Source organism: Osmia lignaria, chromosome 11, assembly GCF_051020975.1.
Source record: "Osmia lignaria lignaria isolate PbOS001 chromosome 11, iyOsmLign1, whole genome shotgun sequence".
Lineage (NCBI taxonomy): Eukaryota > Metazoa > Arthropoda > Insecta > Hymenoptera > Megachilidae > Osmia > Osmia lignaria.
Genome location: NC_135042.1, coordinates 3,031,574 through 3,049,213, shown reverse-complemented (window position 1 = coordinate 3,049,213; position 17,640 = coordinate 3,031,574). Strand labels below are relative to the sequence as shown.

At 38.3% G+C, this 17,640-nt stretch overlaps 2 long non-coding RNA genes across 2 annotated transcripts; both read right to left on the bottom strand.

Annotated features, from left to right (window-relative positions):
- Positions 1 to 3,705: 3,705 nt before the first annotated feature.
- On the bottom strand, positions 3,706 to 4,415 carry LOC117603772 (uncharacterized). The gene is made up of 3 exons (XR_004581297.2): positions 4,282 to 4,415; positions 4,052 to 4,213; positions 3,706 to 3,984 (listed from the first exon to the last, which is right to left on the bottom strand). It is a non-coding gene; the product is annotated as an uncharacterized LOC117603772 (long non-coding RNA).
- A 3,153-nt stretch (positions 4,416 to 7,568) lies between these two features.
- Positions 7,569 to 9,095, bottom strand: LOC117603771 (uncharacterized). The gene is made up of 3 exons (XR_004581296.2): positions 8,432 to 9,095; positions 8,197 to 8,359; positions 7,569 to 8,124 (listed from the first exon to the last, which is right to left on the bottom strand). It is a non-coding gene; the product is annotated as an uncharacterized LOC117603771 (long non-coding RNA).
- Between the last annotated feature and the right edge of the window lie 8,545 nt (positions 9,096 to 17,640).

The window sequence follows — 17,640 nt, the reverse complement described above, 5'->3', positions numbered from 1 at the left end:
AAATGTAGAAATGCCCCATAATGGAAAAGTAATTTTCGTGAAATTTCAATGAAAAAGAAAATTTAGAAGATGAGGAAACATCCTTCAAGAGAAATCCAATCAGAATTTCCGCGTTGAACGATCAACGAAGAGTATGGAGCTGGAAGCATCCTCTCGAGAGCAGGTGCCAACTTGCCGTTTATTTCTTTATCGTTTTTCCTTCCTCACTCTATCCCCTGGCTATCTTACTCGTGTCCAGAGCGAAACGTCAAGATCCATTTCCACGTCTTGATATTTCTGCCAGGTGGCGAGTTAGACGGCTTTCTGCTCGTTTTCTGCTCGACGTTTTTGGTTCAAGATTAATCAAAACCGTCTGGAAATAGTTTCAGACCGCTGGCCATCATGCTTTCCCAGGGATGGAAAGGGGCGTTGGTGGACAACGCAATTCGGTGGCACAACATGCGATGTTAATTTTCTTCGTCTTCTTCCTTTTACCAGGGAACGCACTTTACCAATGAATGCACTTAAAATCGTTGTTACGACTATTCTGGATTGAATTTTCGTTTCTTTCATTTTCAATGTTCAACCTTACTTTCTGTATAAAGTAGCATTCTATAGTGTATAATATAATACGCAATATAGTATTCTGTTATCAATATTAATAATTCGAGGGCCATTATCACTTATTCGAGATTTTAATATTCACTGTTTGTTTAAAGTGAAATTGTATATTCTGAAAATTTTTTTTAATTTCTGAACAATTTTTAATCTTCTAGTGTTAGAAGCAGTTCTAACAGAAACTTAAGCTTTATCGCAGAACGAAAGTGACCGAAGTAAATGAAACTCGGGGATGGACCAAGGCTGGGTCATGTTCAAGCTGAATGAACCTGGAGGTTCATTCATAATCGATCTACTTACCTACGTGATTTCATTTGGCTAACAGTGCCAAAAACCATTCATTGAGCACTGATCCTCCAGTGTGAATAACCTTTTAAACAGTTGGACCCATCGCAAATCTTACATGCGTTGTCGTCTCTATCTTCAAATTACTATTCCCTTCAATTTAAGCTTTCCACTCGATAAAATATGTCTTCAACATAATAGAAATATTTAAATTTTTTATTCTTTCTTTCTCAATTATTCCTGACGCCAATCATCAGCGATGTCCTATGTTAACCCTTTCGGTCACGACTTATTTTTTTCTTGAAAAAAAAGTCGAGGCTCTGCTCAGCAGTTCTTTGAATGAAATTATGATTTTTCAGTTGTATAAAATATCTCGAAGGAGGTCCGGGCGGGGGGGGGGGGGATGACACAGATGCGAATTGTCCAAATGAGGACATTATGATTAAACAAAATTTTGGTTTTCACCTTCAAAAACGCACTTTTCTACCCAAAACTACAATTCTGCTTGTATCCTCAGAAAACTAAGTGGGCACGGTTCACGCCAAAGATGGGTGACCGTGTGCTGTTGGCAACCGAAAAAGAAAAAAGTAATGCAAAATAATTGACAAAATGTTCGTTGGGCAAAAGAGGGGCTAAAAAGCCCCTACAAAGCGCCATTTTGGGGAAAAATACCCCGGATAAACCGGTTCACAGTTTAGTGTTTTTTGTGTCAAATAGAATCTATGGTTATGGCCATATGAGGACAATGTTTACAAATGGTAAAATTTACCGAATTTAGATAATATGTCAACCATTTATATAGTATGTCCTCATATAAAGATGCCATGACCGAAAGAGTTAAAACCATAATTGACCATCTCGAGTTCCATTTTATCAATAAAATTCTATTCCAAGGAAGAAGCAACCGGAAAGGGCGTATCAACGTCAAAATCGTTGGCGAAATGCAAGAAACAAGAAGCGAAGCAGCTCGACAGGTCCAGTTATCGGTGCATTACGATTCCAAACGACATCCAACGCTAAATTTAGCGATGGAATTCGCGCGAGCGAATGCCAGTCTGAAATCGAACGCTCTTCGATGTTCCGTCGCGAATTCCTTCGCGACAAAATAGCAGCGCGAACCGGCGGACAAACACAACGTGGAATTTGTTTAACGCGAAAATTCGATGTACGGAATCGAATGGGAAGGAAGGGGCTGTTGAACGCAACCCTCTAAAGATAGCGTGGAGCTCGGTTCACCGCGGGCCATTTTCCTTTCTCGTTTTCTCGTTTTCTTGTTCTTTCGTGGATCGCAATTTATAGAAGCACTCGGCACCTGTCACCTTCCCTGTGGCCAACATGCATTTCTCCACAGCAACAGGAATAGCTGGCAAACAGGGGACAAGTAAAAAGAAAATGGTCACAGTGGTGCTTTCACCCTTCTGTTTTCGTGATTATCGTTAATGGACCCGCTGGTCCATTTGCGGAATGACAAAAGGAAACTTCATTTCATGACATAAAACTGTCCCAAAATAGCACTTGTGGCATATCAATTTGTAGCTAAAAGTTTGATAAAAATCACTGTACAAATGATTAATACGAAATTGGATAAAAAATAAGTCTAACCAACTGACTGCTTAGCGAATATGCAATTACCAATTACTCGAAGAATGCAGAGAAAAGGCGGCAAACGCGATGTCCGATGGAAGAAATAACCTGGTGCAATAAAAATTTGTTGAATAAAACACGAAACATCGTGTTGCGGATCCGTGTAGCTTGTTAACGAGCTCGATACTCACGGTATCGTCTTCATGACCGGACAATTCATATGATAATATCGTCGACACGCGTTTTTTGATACAACGTAGACTCGTCTCGAGATTTTCACCGTGTAAAAACTGGTTCTGAACGAAGCGAAATACTCGGATCAAATTATTGACGGGGATAGTTTAAAGGATTTCCTTGAGAGATAAAGGATTTACTTGAAAATCCGTACCGCATATTTTACGTTGAAATTTTCATTTCTCTACATCAACAACTTCTGTTTCACGATAAATAATCAAATCTAATCAAAAATACAATCACCATATTTGCATAAAATTCCACAGTCTATTTTCTGAAATAGTACACGATTTAAATATCGATGTTACTCGTAATTAACACTTCCTATCAAGATACAAGTACATACAGAACCGTACATATGTATCGATAAATCGTACACACTGAAGCGATTAATCATAATTAATTAAAGAACATGGTTGCACGGTTTGTAGATTGTTATTAATGAAGCATTTAATGAATGCAAGAAAGCAGGGATCATTATATCGGTTTAATACAAGTTGGTCTCTTCGAGACAGGATTAATCCAATTACCATGGTGCAGTCCTGAGAAAGGATCTACAGGATCGAGATCGATCGTTGGCGGACGCCTTCAAGGACAACCTTGAGTAGAGACTAACACTTGCTTCACGTGTTAACAAACCATAACCAATTAAAAGGAGATTTCGAAGTATTTTTTGCTCCTGCTCGTTGGCTATCGATCATACTCGAGATCCATCCCGATCCTCGTAGATCATTCGAAACGAGAATCATGTTAACACAACGAACAGACAGACAGTTTCGTCGTTAACTCTGGAACCGCCTCGTTTTCCTCTCGTTTGGAAGATGCATTAGCGAAATTTTAATTGTTCGATAACGATCAAGAAATGGAAGCGTTTCAGGTAAAAATTGAGTGAAGATCGCGAGCTGGTACGAATCTTCTCCACCCCGTTCACTGAAAGAACAACATCGAGAGGCAACGAGCGAGCCCAGATGGGTGTCGCTTTACGAGCGACCGTTTTTTTGCCGTCTGTGTTTGCGTTTGTCGTGTAAACGACACGAGTGCCATGTCCAACGACACGCGGGTGGCATTTATCGCCCCGAATAATGCAAACTAGCCTTGCCTGAACCCGAACCGCTCGCTAGTTTTTTCGGAGGGCGATCGTCGTTGGATGGTTTCCATCTTTAGATACTCCACCGGACATATTTGTCTCGTATCGCGCGAATAGAAAAAGCTGCCTCATCGAGCGTGTTAATCGATGCACGGGGCATTACCGGATCAATATTCCAAGGAAATAGTGGCTGGCTACTGTGTAATAAGCAATTGAATCACGTAAGACAAGCGCCGTCGCTAATGCTTAAAGACGTCGACTCACGTGGCCAACCACTTCCTGTTAATGTTCCGTCCGCTGCACCGTGTACTAACAACAGCCTCTGTGTCTTCGCTTTGTTACCACTCGGATATTACAACGTGAAACGCGGTCATCGCGATATCCTCGAGTTCGCTACCATGCCGTCTACAGGCTGATCCATAAACCCTGGAAAAATGCTGAAGCGGATGAGAAGCGGACGGAATGCTATTGGGGGAACTTGCAAAGCGTATTACAGTTAAATGGAAGGGAAGCGGACTATGAATGAACAGCGAGCGGATCGAGTCACCTTGTTCTGTCTCCTAAGAACATCAACGATTAAACCGAACGATCTCATAACTTCTCCCGGTCTCTCAAAGTTTCCGGTTCTAACACAAACGAAGATACCCCATGTTCCAGAAACAGTCACCGCTTGTTCCTTTCTTCCCCTCTGAACAAAAGTATTAGATTCCACGAAGAGAAAAAAGGATTGCAATCGCAGTGGAACGAGGCTCGATGTGCGATCGAGAGGCAAAAAACGTTCCGAGGATCGATGCTTTTCTACCGATCACTCGATTCCGCGTCGAACATTTTTCTACGCGTTTCCTGTGATTTATCTAAATGCCTGTCGCTGGACACGATTTCAGAAGACGGGGATAGAAATAATGGACAGGCAAGAAAGAATCGTTTTGGTCATCTTTCCTTTCAGGAAGATCGCGGTTTGCGCTTCTTGCTGTTGCCACAGAGATTCGTTCCGCTCTGTTCCGCTTTGTTAACGGTTCCGTTGATCGAAGGGAAGTTATCTAGAGTAAATTCAGCAAAAACCTAGCGGATTCTAAGGTGCATTGAAAACAAACCACCGCGAGACGCAAGATAGCCTCGATTTTCGGTGCTTTCGACTACGTAACAGCCGACGATACACGCAACAAACACGACTGAATCCTATTTTTGCGGATGCACTAGACAGTTGGACGTCTCCTCCGCTGATGCTATTTGCGTATCATCGAGGGACCAACTATAACACCGGTGCACCGCTGTTTTCGTTCCCGGTTCTGTTGTTTTTCGACCGGTGACGTGCCTGTCCATAGATCGAAAGGTTAGTGAGAGAAAAAGATACGATATTATACGTGACACGAAATATAAGTTTCCGAATGGCCTCACTAAAATTGAGAACTCAAGTTCGGTATATAACTTAAATTGGCTACCAGAAACTGATTAAAACTGGTTTCAGAGCTGGATGTCTTACCGTTTTTGAGATATCGTGGTACAATTTTGTACAATTTTGGGACTACGTATGCGCTATTCAATACTACGCATCCACAGAATCTAACCTAATCTAACCTAACCTTACCACGATATCTCGAAAACGGTAAGACACCCAGCTCTGAAACCAACTTTAATCGGTTTCTTGTAGTCAATTTAGGTTATATACCGAACCTGAGTTCTAAATTTTGGTGGGGCCATTCGGAAATACAGCCAACACGATTTCTTTTCTGACAGAAAGCCGAGAAACAGTTGAAGATAAATAAAAGACCAGCTATTGGTGATTACCAAAAAAACTAAGGCTAGAATTTGTCCCAATTTCGTGGGACACCTTGTATGTTTGAACGATTCCTTTGGAAGGCTTTTTCCAAGAGCGAAAGCCAGTACCTACACCTCGTGGAAAGATGGTCAGCCGACAATAATAGTTGGTGTAACGTACGATAATACATCGGCGAGGCCTTAGGAGAGTTGATGGAATCCAAGCATGGAGGAACGAGCGTAGTTGTAGGGCCAGTGAACCGCGGAATTTATAGTCTAGGATGGTCCGTCGAGCGGGGTTCGCGGTCGAACCACGATGTCCGAGTTGCCTCGTAACGTTCACCGCCATCTGAAATAGACGACACTAAGCGACTCTAAATGCAACGCTCGCGAGCTGCGTGTGTCATCGTCTGGCCACGCTGTTACGCTTTCTCTCCTGCAACAACTGTTGCACACCCTAACGAACCTTGCCGGAATATAATAAGAAGCCGGACCATCCACCGCAGACGCTTGATTCCTGGCCAAATTTATCTTTTCCTTCTTTCCAGACGTTCCAATGCTTTCTCTTTGCTCTTTGTACTTTGCGCTCTGTTCTGCGGGCTTTAGCCTTCACTCAGTTATGCGAAGGGATTTGATATCGTACAGTCTTTAAGAAAATCTCAGGTGTCTGAAAAGAAAATAACAACCACCATCCGTAATAGTATCGATATGCGAGTCAAAAGATTTCGAAATCTCACACTGAAGGGGGATCGTAATTGTGCATCATTCGCCCCTTACATACAAATAACAAGTTCAATTTTCGACTATGCAGATTATTTTTGATGAAAAATATGAGGAAATTTTGAGAAATTAAAGATCTAAGTAAAAAAATGATGCAGACGATTACATTTAGTGGTAAAAATTATCCATTGTATGGTGGAGAACGGGGACAAAAGTAACAATTTGACTTTAAATTACGATTACGCAAAAATTATTACACTTACAACAAAAATGTTCGTACCAAAATATTACATAGTTATTTGACGTTAATAAGTTACAGCAATTTCGCTTTATAACAAGTAATATTCAAATTATTAATAAAAAATGGAGACCGGGGAAAGTGTTACAATCATCCCTAACGGATGATCGGTTGTAACACTGCATGAAACCGTAACTAATACAAATCTGTCTTTACAAAATTAAAATATTTATTAATATAAATTATAATAATAAATGGAAAAAGGTAAAATTTGTAGTGAATTATTGAGTATCGCAATTACAGAAAATATAATGAACGTTTTGGCTTCATACGCCCAATTTTTATATTGGCTACATTGAACCTATTTTTCATTTTGTTTGTTCGTATTGTAGGATTTCATATAAACAAATCGTTACAATTGTTCTCGATCATGCGTTTGGATTTACATTACAAATTTTCACTAAAGGGGCGCTTAAAAGTGTTAACTATCACTATTACACTCAGAAGAGTCAAATGAAAGATTAAAAGATAGGATAAGCACTTACTTGCATAAGGAATATTTATATTACAATTTTAAAACACAAAGAAGAAGTTACTGTAGGATGTCAGATGTCATTTAGTTCACTACCTAATACATTGTGACACATATCAAAACGTCTAAAAAAAAATTTGTCTACGTCAAGATGTTGCCCTCTCTTACCATGCAATGACCACCAAAGCAATTTCCTGTATCTTTAATAATTTAGGAAATATTGGAGTGTTTCCAGTTACGCGGGACACACTGTATATAAATTGATATCATTTTAATTGGGAAATTTAAATAATGCAGAAATTTAATTTTCTTTATAACTTAAATGTTGAATTACTAAATAAAGAATAAACACGTTGTCCACAACATATTTTTTAATAATAATATTATCTTCGATGTAGTATTAATTTGAAACATAGTTTATGTAAGTTAATATGTAAAATACTGAAGTTACATATGTGATTGTATACAAAAAAAGGAGAAAAAATTAAATCATATTATGAAAAATTTATAATAATTTATTTCAGATTCCGTAAACAGTTCTTTTTTAACCACAATTGCGTATTTATCTTCAAGGCATATTCATTTTTTAATTAATTCTTAATTAATTTAATTTGAATTAATTAATATTAATTGCCTATCTACAACTTTTAAATTCGTAAAAAATAATTTTAGAAATTAAAATAATTAATATTTCAAATCGAGTGTGTATCGTTAGAACATATTTGTGTGTACTTTAATTGTAATTCCGCATTGTATGTCCCTTTGCGATAGTAGCTGTAATAGATTTTGAGTTATCTACAATAATACTTTCGCCCCCCTTTCCCCTACATATATCAATTTTGAAATATAAAATTGCCAATGTCAACGCAGTTCCCAGCGAGCTGACATTTCATCGAACGAAATCGTCTCGCGAATCATTGATCGTACAGTGTCAAAATCCGCCACACCCAAAAAAGCATATCTCAGGATCAATCTGGAATCACTTTGAGAGCCGGTTTCATCCGACGTAGCTTCCCACCTGGAGCGATACAATAAAGACATCCTGTAAGACGTCGAGCAATAAAGCCTTGTTTCTCTAGCGTCGATTTCCTGGAAATCGAAGGATCTTCATCAATGCGAGGTAATTTTCTTTCCTACGAGGTATAGCTTGTTTTAAATTACTTTGAAAATAATGACGGCAATAAGATCGGTCAACGATGATCCGTAAACGCGGACACGAAGACTGTGTCCTTCCTGGGATACTGATGATTGCTCATACCTCGTCCAAGAAGGAGGGTACACGCAGTGGGATATCCTGGAACCAACTGATTCGTTCTGGAAATTACTAACCAACCAGAATCATTGATTTAAATCGTATCTCGCTTCGTGATCTGTTTAAATTACTGATTATTATTACAAAAAAGAGGCATTAGAAATGAGGAGTAGCCATCAGCAACAATGAGCAGTAGTCACATAACGTTGGGTCGAAACAGGTCTAACCGTATGTCACCAGAACGTGAGCAAGAACCGCAAATACCGATATCCGAGCAGCATACAGGCTCGATACCCATGGCAGCTGATCCCAAAAGCCTCGTGCCGTTTTATTTAAAGAACACCGTATCGTTGGTTGGATCACGGCGAACGAACGCTGCCACCGGTCTAAATCCGCTGTCCCGTAAATCATTGGACCGGTTTATGGTGTGCACACGCGGAACGCGTTCGAAGGCGCGTGTCGAATGGTTCGCCCATGAAATCCTCCTATCGATCAGCGGATCCATCGATACTCTTCGCCTTAACTCTTAACGATCCACCAATCGTTCGATCGATGATTTACTCGATGTTTACGGATGTTTGCTTTCGGTTCAGACGATCCGAATTGCCAATGATTTACATAGGTGCTTTTCGAAGTGAAACTTCGCAACAACATGCTCCCCTATAGATACCGAGGATCCGTCCAGAAGGTCGGCGACGCACGGTATTTTGGTTCCAGTCCCTTTGTCTCGAGTGGAACTTCGATCCTTCTTAGAACTATTTTACTATACAAACATATTATTTAACACCTAACCTATCCAAGTCCTTAATATTACCAGTACCATAATAAATTCCATGTTCCAACTTGCATCATTACCAACATGTTGGTATTACGTTCTAATCTTAAAATATCCCTAGCATTCCAACCAATTGCACGTTCCAAACGTTCAGCCTAGTAATCCCGAAGCAAAGTAACCAAATAACTGGTTGAAAACACAGCTCCCTTTCCGTGAACAGGCACGCCATGGTACAGCAAAATAGCAAGCACGAGGGCATAGCTAAATTCGCGTTCGCGTAAATCAGCGTCCAGCACGTGCTCCACTTGAACACGTGCTCCACGAAAGGTGCGTACACGCATTCACAGCCCGTTCCAGACCTTTTTAATTATTTTCTCCGCCGTGCCCGTTTTACCGCTAATCTATTTGCATTTCGCCCGATGGCATGCGTTTTCGAGAGTTTACCCTCTTCCTCTTTTTCAAAAACCTCCGTCATTTATACAATAGTAATGGAGAAGAAAGTATGAATATTTTATTTTTCGATGTAGAGAGTCTCAGAATAGACATAAATAGAAAAATCAAACCGAGAAATTTGTGGAATTTCATACGGAACGTGCTGTATAAATATAAATATTATAGACATTACCTATCTTCTGTTTTTTCTCTTTTTCAAATTTGGCCTAATAGAAATTCGGGTAGTAATATGAGACAATGTTACTTTTCAGAAAAATAAAGTTGTAAAACTAAGATAGAACATTAATAATGATAAATTATACATAACAGCGTGATAGGCATTAAATCCACAATTCCCTTTCAGAAACTTTTGAAAATTTTTTATCGCAAAATAGCACATCGCAGATATGTTCATTTTATTATTTAGTAATAAATTAAAAAATGTAATAGTAATATAAGCATGTCTTATATTGCTACCAATTGCTATTTATAATTATTTATCATAATTAAAACACAAATACTTTAAATATCCTTTGACGTACTAATACTATAATTATTATAGTATAACTTACCCCTTTTGCTTTTTTAAAATTCACAAATTAAACCAAAATAAATTTCACTTTACGAAACAGACGTAGTAACTTTCTATTACGGCTAAAAGTTAAAATGTTTGTTAAACAAAACAATGATACTTATCAAGAATGGTTGTTATGGGGGAGTATTGTACCCGTGATAATACTTGATATACAATCATTGTTAATAGTGTTAATACTACATACGGGTTAAAACCTTAGTATCTCATATTTCTACCCTATTTCATATTCGTACCTTCTCTACTCTGGCGGGTTCTGAAAGAAAAAAGGAAACGACGTTAATGTCGCGAAACTACCCGCTAGACGGTTTATCTGCTCGAAACCTTGTCCCGTCTGCCCTTCAGGTTTGAATTTAGACAGAGACCAATTCTAGGAAAGGGCCTGTTCCTCGTCGGTACCCTCGTCATGCGCTTTTTTGCAAACTGCCACCGAAATAGCTGAAACTTATTAATTGATAAATTGTTTCAATCTGTCGAGCAATGTCAAGAAGATTTTCAAATTCTTTTCAAAAACTCAGCAATTGAAATACCTATAAAGTTTGTTTAGAAAGAGATAAAAGATTCTCAGGAGAACTTGGAAAATTTAGTTCCGTCTCTTTTACGTCGTTCCGGATTTTTTCACAGATTTGTCACAGCGGGAAGAAAAATTGTGAGAAAATACAGAAGGGAAGGTTCTACCCTCGCTATGTGTACTTCACGATTTAAATAGAACCCAAAGCGTATCCTGACTTTAAAGTAATTTTTTCATCATCTTTTTTTCTTTTCCACCCTCGAAGAGTGGCAAGAGAATTTCAGAGCGGCGTGAATCTTAATTAGCGACGCCATCGTGTGAAAATTGAGCGGCGGTTCATTTTCTTTCTTCGTTGTAGAAATAAAAATATTTCAAACAGTGGTGTAATAATAGAATTTAAAGCTGATACAACGTTCCTTTGTGTCTAAGGGTGCAAAGGGTTAATCTCAGCGTAAAGGCGGCAATTAAAACATGAAAATCCTTATTCCAACTCGTTACCTAGTTCATCTCCGAATTTTCATCATCGTGAACGATATTCTCCTCTCATTAGGAACGTTTGTCAGTCACCTCTCGCCCCTTAACTCCACTTCACCCCACCTCTTCTCCTCTACTCGCATTTTCCAAAGACTATTCTCGTATCCTCATTATGTTTCCGTCGGGCTAAAAGAAGAGAGAGTAGAATGGCGAAGAATGACGACCCGTTGGCCACCAAACGTTTGTTTAGCTTTTGAGTGAAAACGGGCCACCGGTGTCGTTGGATAAAAAGAAATGGCAGGGACGAAAGTGGGAAGGTGTTAATTGGACGGCTGTCCAAGTTTTTGTAGCGCGTGAGCTTCGAGGATGTTCGGTGCAAAAATAAGTAGCTATCAGATTGATTAGATATATAATTTCAAATTAAAGAAGTTGACACTCGATAAGGCTGGAAAATCGAATTTCGAATTCCAGCAAAAGCGAAACGTTTCTTTTCTCATTTCCAGCATGGAAACCTAGAAGAGGTTGGCGTCGCCACACGTGTTGTCGCGTCGCTCGTGCCTTCTTCGGCTTCCTTTTTATTTCTTCGCTTCAATAGGACGCGTAAGGACGTCTCTCCTGACGCGTGCAACCAGGGACCAAGTTTTTTTTCCAAGTATCCTTCTTTGATTTAAGCTCTTCTGTTCCTCGTTTCACGGGCCCCTTTTTTCTCTCAATGCTAAATCATGTTTTCTTTTAGCCTATTCATTTCACAAACCAAATGTTTGCTCCGCACAGACAAATTCTCATTGCATTTTTTTGCAAGTGTAATCGTCCGATCGCGTGGGAAATAGTCGCGAGTCAAACCAGGTCGACTTTCGAAACCGATCGATTCTCATACGGTATTCTAGATACAGTTTCCAAGAATCTAGTGAAACTGGTAGAAAAATTCGCGAGAAAGTCGGGAGAAAATCGTATATCAAAATGCATGAGCTTCTTGGTGGAATGAACTCCACGTAGACGGAGGACAAGTTAAAGCAATGAACTATTAATTATTTTAACTAATCAATGAACCTACAGGATAAATCAGATAAGGTATTACAAATTACTATATCAGAAACTATAGCAGCTATAGGCCTAATTCCTTTCTTAAATTAAATGGTAGGACGTTTCTGATTATGTGGTGTACAAAAAATTTTCTGAATGGCTACCATGGGGTCAAATTAAGTATAGGATGCTATACTAATTTTTTTTTATTTAAATAGCTTTTATTAAGCTGGGTAACACTCAATTTTTAATATTTCTCATAGTTAACAATACATGACAAAGGAAATATTCAAATAGCGAATACGCAGAGGCCTCAAAGGACAATTAAAGCTAAGGTATTTTGTCACAAAATACATTTTAATAAATATTGAATATGATGACCATTTAGTTGTAAACATGTATTTGAAGCATAAATTAATGGAAACTTCACTTACCGCAAAAGAAGATATGCAAACTGGATTACAGAATGCTTGTCAGTTGGTAGATGCAACAGTATTGTCTGATGCACGTCATAATATTAAGAAAAGAAGAAATACACGTTTATAAGTAAATAGACGTCATTTGCAATACTTAACCCTCAGACGGCGGACCATGGAGAGAACCCCAATTTTAATTTAGTTTTGTATTTCAAATTATTTTCATTTTCTAAATTTTACACTGCTCCTTTAAAGATTATTCTACTAATATATGAAACCCTTTCGTTGCAAAATTATATACAGGTCCTCCTACAACACGGCATCCTATAACACGGTTTCACTCTAACACGATAAGAAAATTTGCGAAAGTGGAGGTGATATCGTTCAACCAAAAAAACATTCTCGTTTGATTATACATACTGAGTAGTGATGAGGAAGAAATTTATTAAATTAAGGTTACATTAAATGAAAATTGTTGATATATATGTTTATTAATATTATGATATATATGTAAGTATTCTATTTATATAAGTATATAAGTATTCTATTATTAATCATACGAATAATCTCCAGTTTTCCATCGAGACTTCTTTTTGACGCACATTTCTTTGTTCACTTATGGTTCTACATCTAACAATACAATACCACTGACAATACTACCACCTTCAACCTCTAGTTACTTTTTGTCTTTTTTTACTCAGCCTTGCTCAGCCTACAGATGATGCTCTTATGATATAAATTTACAAACTAACAAAAATAATATTTTTTGTCTTTTTTTTTCGTTTAGTGTTATACATACATTTATATTTTTAATAAAAATTAAGTTGCTTATATGGAATTAAAAAAAAATGTTTGTTTTTAATAATTTTTCGAAACATAACCCCCCTTTTTGTACTGGCTCTGGGTCTCATAACCTATCTACCGTGTTATAGGAGGGTTACCTGTATTTAACTTTGTAGCCATGATAAATTGGAAACACAAGGAATCTGTTGGACAGACAGGATTTATTGAATTAGCTAAGATTACATGGTCAAGGTTTAAGATACACTTGCTTTCATTTATTCGTAGAAGACATTTTACAATTAGCGTAATGTCCATAATTCTCCCGTTCGATAGGCGTCAGGTATTATCGCCGAACTCTCCATATCAAACTGGCGGGCGTCCAGAAAACTAATTCTATGTACTAGGGCGTCCAGGAGATGCTCTATATTCTCTCAATCGATAGGAATCGGTCCAGGAATTATCACCGTACTCTCCTTGGCGATCGAGCGTCCAAGAACGGTTCTCCCGTACTCTCCCTTTTTTCGGTAGACGTACAGGTATTATCGCCGTAATCTGTCGGAGTCCCTAACCTGCCGACCAAGAGCGGTCGATGGTCTTACCTCGTCCTCTCTCTCTCGGACAACAGCAGGCAAAATTGTGCGAGTCGGTCGCGAGCCCTATATTTATATCTATTCATTGCTATCTGCGGCCGCCTTAATCAACGATCGCGTTGTCAAGAATGAATTTGACGTTTTCCGCGCTCGCGTTTCGCGGCTTTGCTCGCGCCTCGCGTCTCCGCCTTCCGCGATAGCCTGTACTTGACCTTTCTCGAAATTGTCTGGACGCTTCCAGACCGTGTCGTTTTCGCGAAGTTTCTTCTACCATTGTTACAACTTTAAGTTAACATCCTTATATACGTTTTGTAAGATTGGGTCACGATTGACCCAGGCTCCGCTGTTCAAGGGTTAATAAAATTAATTTTAAGGCGAAATATTTGCACCTTCAATATTTTCTTTGCCGTAAATCGTGAATTATTAGGAATATCAAAAAATGGTTACAGTAAATGTTATTCAGTTTAATAAAAGCTATTTAAATAAAAATAAATTAGTATTACATTAGCTATTTTAGAAAAAATTTTTACGCACCACATAATCAGGCATGCACTTTGTAGTATTTAATTTAAAAAAAGAACTAAATCGATAGCTGCTATACTTTTCGAAATAATAATTTGTAACATTTTTTCTGACTCACCCTGTATAATGAAAATGTAAATTAACACGTACACTGCAAGTAAAAGCTGTTGAAAATTTCATTAAATAATTCTAAGAAATATAGTCTATTTCATTTTCAATTGGCATTCTACTCGCTTAGCCGTGTTTGCAAGGAGTGGTAAAAGTATTGAGATTCCGAGTAATAACGTTTATCAATTCCAGCGGGAGATCGTCGGGTATTCGTAGCATCTGCGAAGCGGTAGCAAAGTTGCACACTCGAGTACACTTTTCTTTCCTCCTTCTAGTGCAGATGGCGATGGTTTCTCGCTTATACGGTGCCGCTCGTAGATCTACGATTGCGTTAAAATTACGATGAATAGATTGGCCGGTGGTCGACAAAAGCGACGTTTTGTCGCGCTTACGGTTCGTGTGAAAAAGCACAAGAATGCTAACCGAATGGAGGAGAAGATAAAACGCCAGCCGCTTTTGTTACTGAATTTTCAATACTGCATCCGACTCGAATTCCTTAGGGATCTTCTGAATCTAGATTGTTAACGTTCCTTGCGACAGAGATCTTCGCTAATTTCAAGGGAATTTTGATGAATTACTTTCTTCATTCCATAAAGAGACTTTAGAGAATCAGACCAAAATCAATATTTCAACTCTATGTACCTTCAAATTTGATTTACCATCGTTTTTGAAATGATATCTATCAAGTTTTGGCAAGCGTCTGGGTCAATATTGTGTCAGAGAATTTTTATACGTGGACGGGGTACACGGATCGCTGGAATTCTTAAAATTACGATGAAATTGCGCGAAATAGATTGGCGATGCTGGCAAAACCGTTTCGTCGTGCTCACGGCTCGCGAGAAGAAGTCGAGGAATGCAGAGGATAGATAAAAGAAGAAGCGAAGGAAACACGTGCAGTTTTCATCGCGGGAAACGGGGATTTCTGAAGCCTGTGAAGGGAGCAGCCGGGTAATAGAGCCGCGAAACAACGCGTCCAGGTTAAATGAACTCGTTAATTGTTCTTCCGCAATAGAGCGTCGCGACGTGCAGCCAAGTGCATCGGTTTAAATCCACTTGTTACCGGCCAACCATCGTCATTTCTTCCTGAATCGTTCGAATAGAGGAAGTCTTTCTCCACCCTTCCATTGGTAACACCAAATGGTGGTAAATAAAAGTTGCGTTTATATGAAAACTATTAAAAATTTGCAATTTTCACACGGAATCCAATTATAGATAAGATAGGCTAAATAAAAAAAAACGGTATTATACTATAATACAAAAGCAATTAACTCATTCGTATTACTGGCATAAGTTAAATATGAAAAATTAAATGAAGGTGGTGTAATTATAAAAATGTGAATTCATTTATGTTTCAACCCAAGATGAAAGTATCAAAGGAGATTGTAAGGGAAGCCAGTGACAAACCTGGTTGTTTCTGTTAGCGGTTTCTCAAAGAAGAAGGGGTGAAGTCGATGCAAAGCGCGACGGTTCATCGTTCCACGAATAATAAGCCGTTCTTTTTTGTCAGTAGTGTAACAGAAATGCCGATGGCCACACAAATCTGGCTCGTTTGATCTCGCTTGAAATAGTAAGGCCGCACACCGACAACGTTTCTCTTTTCTTTTACCCTTCCCTGCATTTTTTCCACTGCATTTTTTAGTAGTAGTAATTTCCTCATGATGTGTAGAAGTCGTATTAATATACACATCTCTCCATGACGATTTTAATGCATACCAATTGTAAAATTAAATATTTTTCAAAAATCAACGGCATGTCAATATTTTTTTTTAATTCAACCCAGCGCTATCCACGGCCTAAACTACTCAACAACTTGCCGACTAATTTTCAGAAAAGTAAGTTAACTAGAGGCACCATCTATTAAAAACCGGCGGAAGCGATTAAACAACTTACCAGCCGCACCAACGAGATACTGTTAAAGACTGCCATCTCCTGTGTTAAAGTTCGGCACGCCAAGCGGGCCCATTGGGCCTGGGGTACGATCGATAAATAGCAATGATGGATAATGTAGAATAGTGATATTATCCATTGTACCGCCGAAAAAAACTGTTATACCACCAACGAGATGATTTAGCTTTGTCACAGTACAATAATTATCTCGTCGGTGCTGCTTGGAAAACAATTATATTTTACCTTATAATTGTATTACATTCTTATTATAATACAATAATACAATTATTGTAATAATCGATATTAAATAAATATATGAAAAATAAGAATATTTGGTACGTAACATTGTGAAAAAAAATAGAAGAATTGAATAAAAAATAATTCGAAAATTACTGTTATATTTATAAAATAATTTCTTAAACCAAAAATATCATTTAACTGTTAACAGAGATTCGTCTCTTAGCATACTGTTAACAGGTGGGCACTTTTACCTTTTTCACAGGTAGCGGAAGTAGGCATTTTTAACAGAGAATGACATACATACTAAGCGCTTAGTGTATTCCCTTATTCTGCCATAGTGAACAGAGTCGAACGTCCCAAACGTTTGAAAGTTCGCGTCCTTGCATACCTCGCGCTGACACTAGCGCACTCAAGGGGGGGCTAAGGGGCTCTAGCATCCCCCAAAGAAAAAGGAAAGAGAACAACAGAAAATTTTCCAAAATCTGTTCCTAATTAAATTAGTGTTACTGTTTATGTCACATATTAATAACACTGTTTTTTGTATTAAAAATATTTTTATTCGTTCAACTTAGCTCCCTCCAAGAACAAATTCTGAGTGCGTCATTGCCCGCACATACCCCATCATGGCCCATCATTGACTGTCCTTTCTTTTTCAAAGTTTTATGGCAAGACTTTATGACAGAAAACAAACCCCGAATATTCTGAAAGGTTGCAGACTGTGTCAAGCAGTGGACAAATTTATATGTACTATTGTGGTAATTTTGGATATTTATTTTTTAGTGGAATACAAATCTAACACTGAAAATACCGCGACTTAGTTACTTTTACAATTTTTGCTATCAATCGCACCGTGTGTTGCTCGACTCACAATCAAACATAGAACAACGGTTCTTGCTCATTACCGATCATTCGTGGCATTACCGCAGCATATTCTGAATAAATAAATAAATATAATTCAAACTATATCGTGTTTGGTATCATTTTAATCAGAAAAATCTCA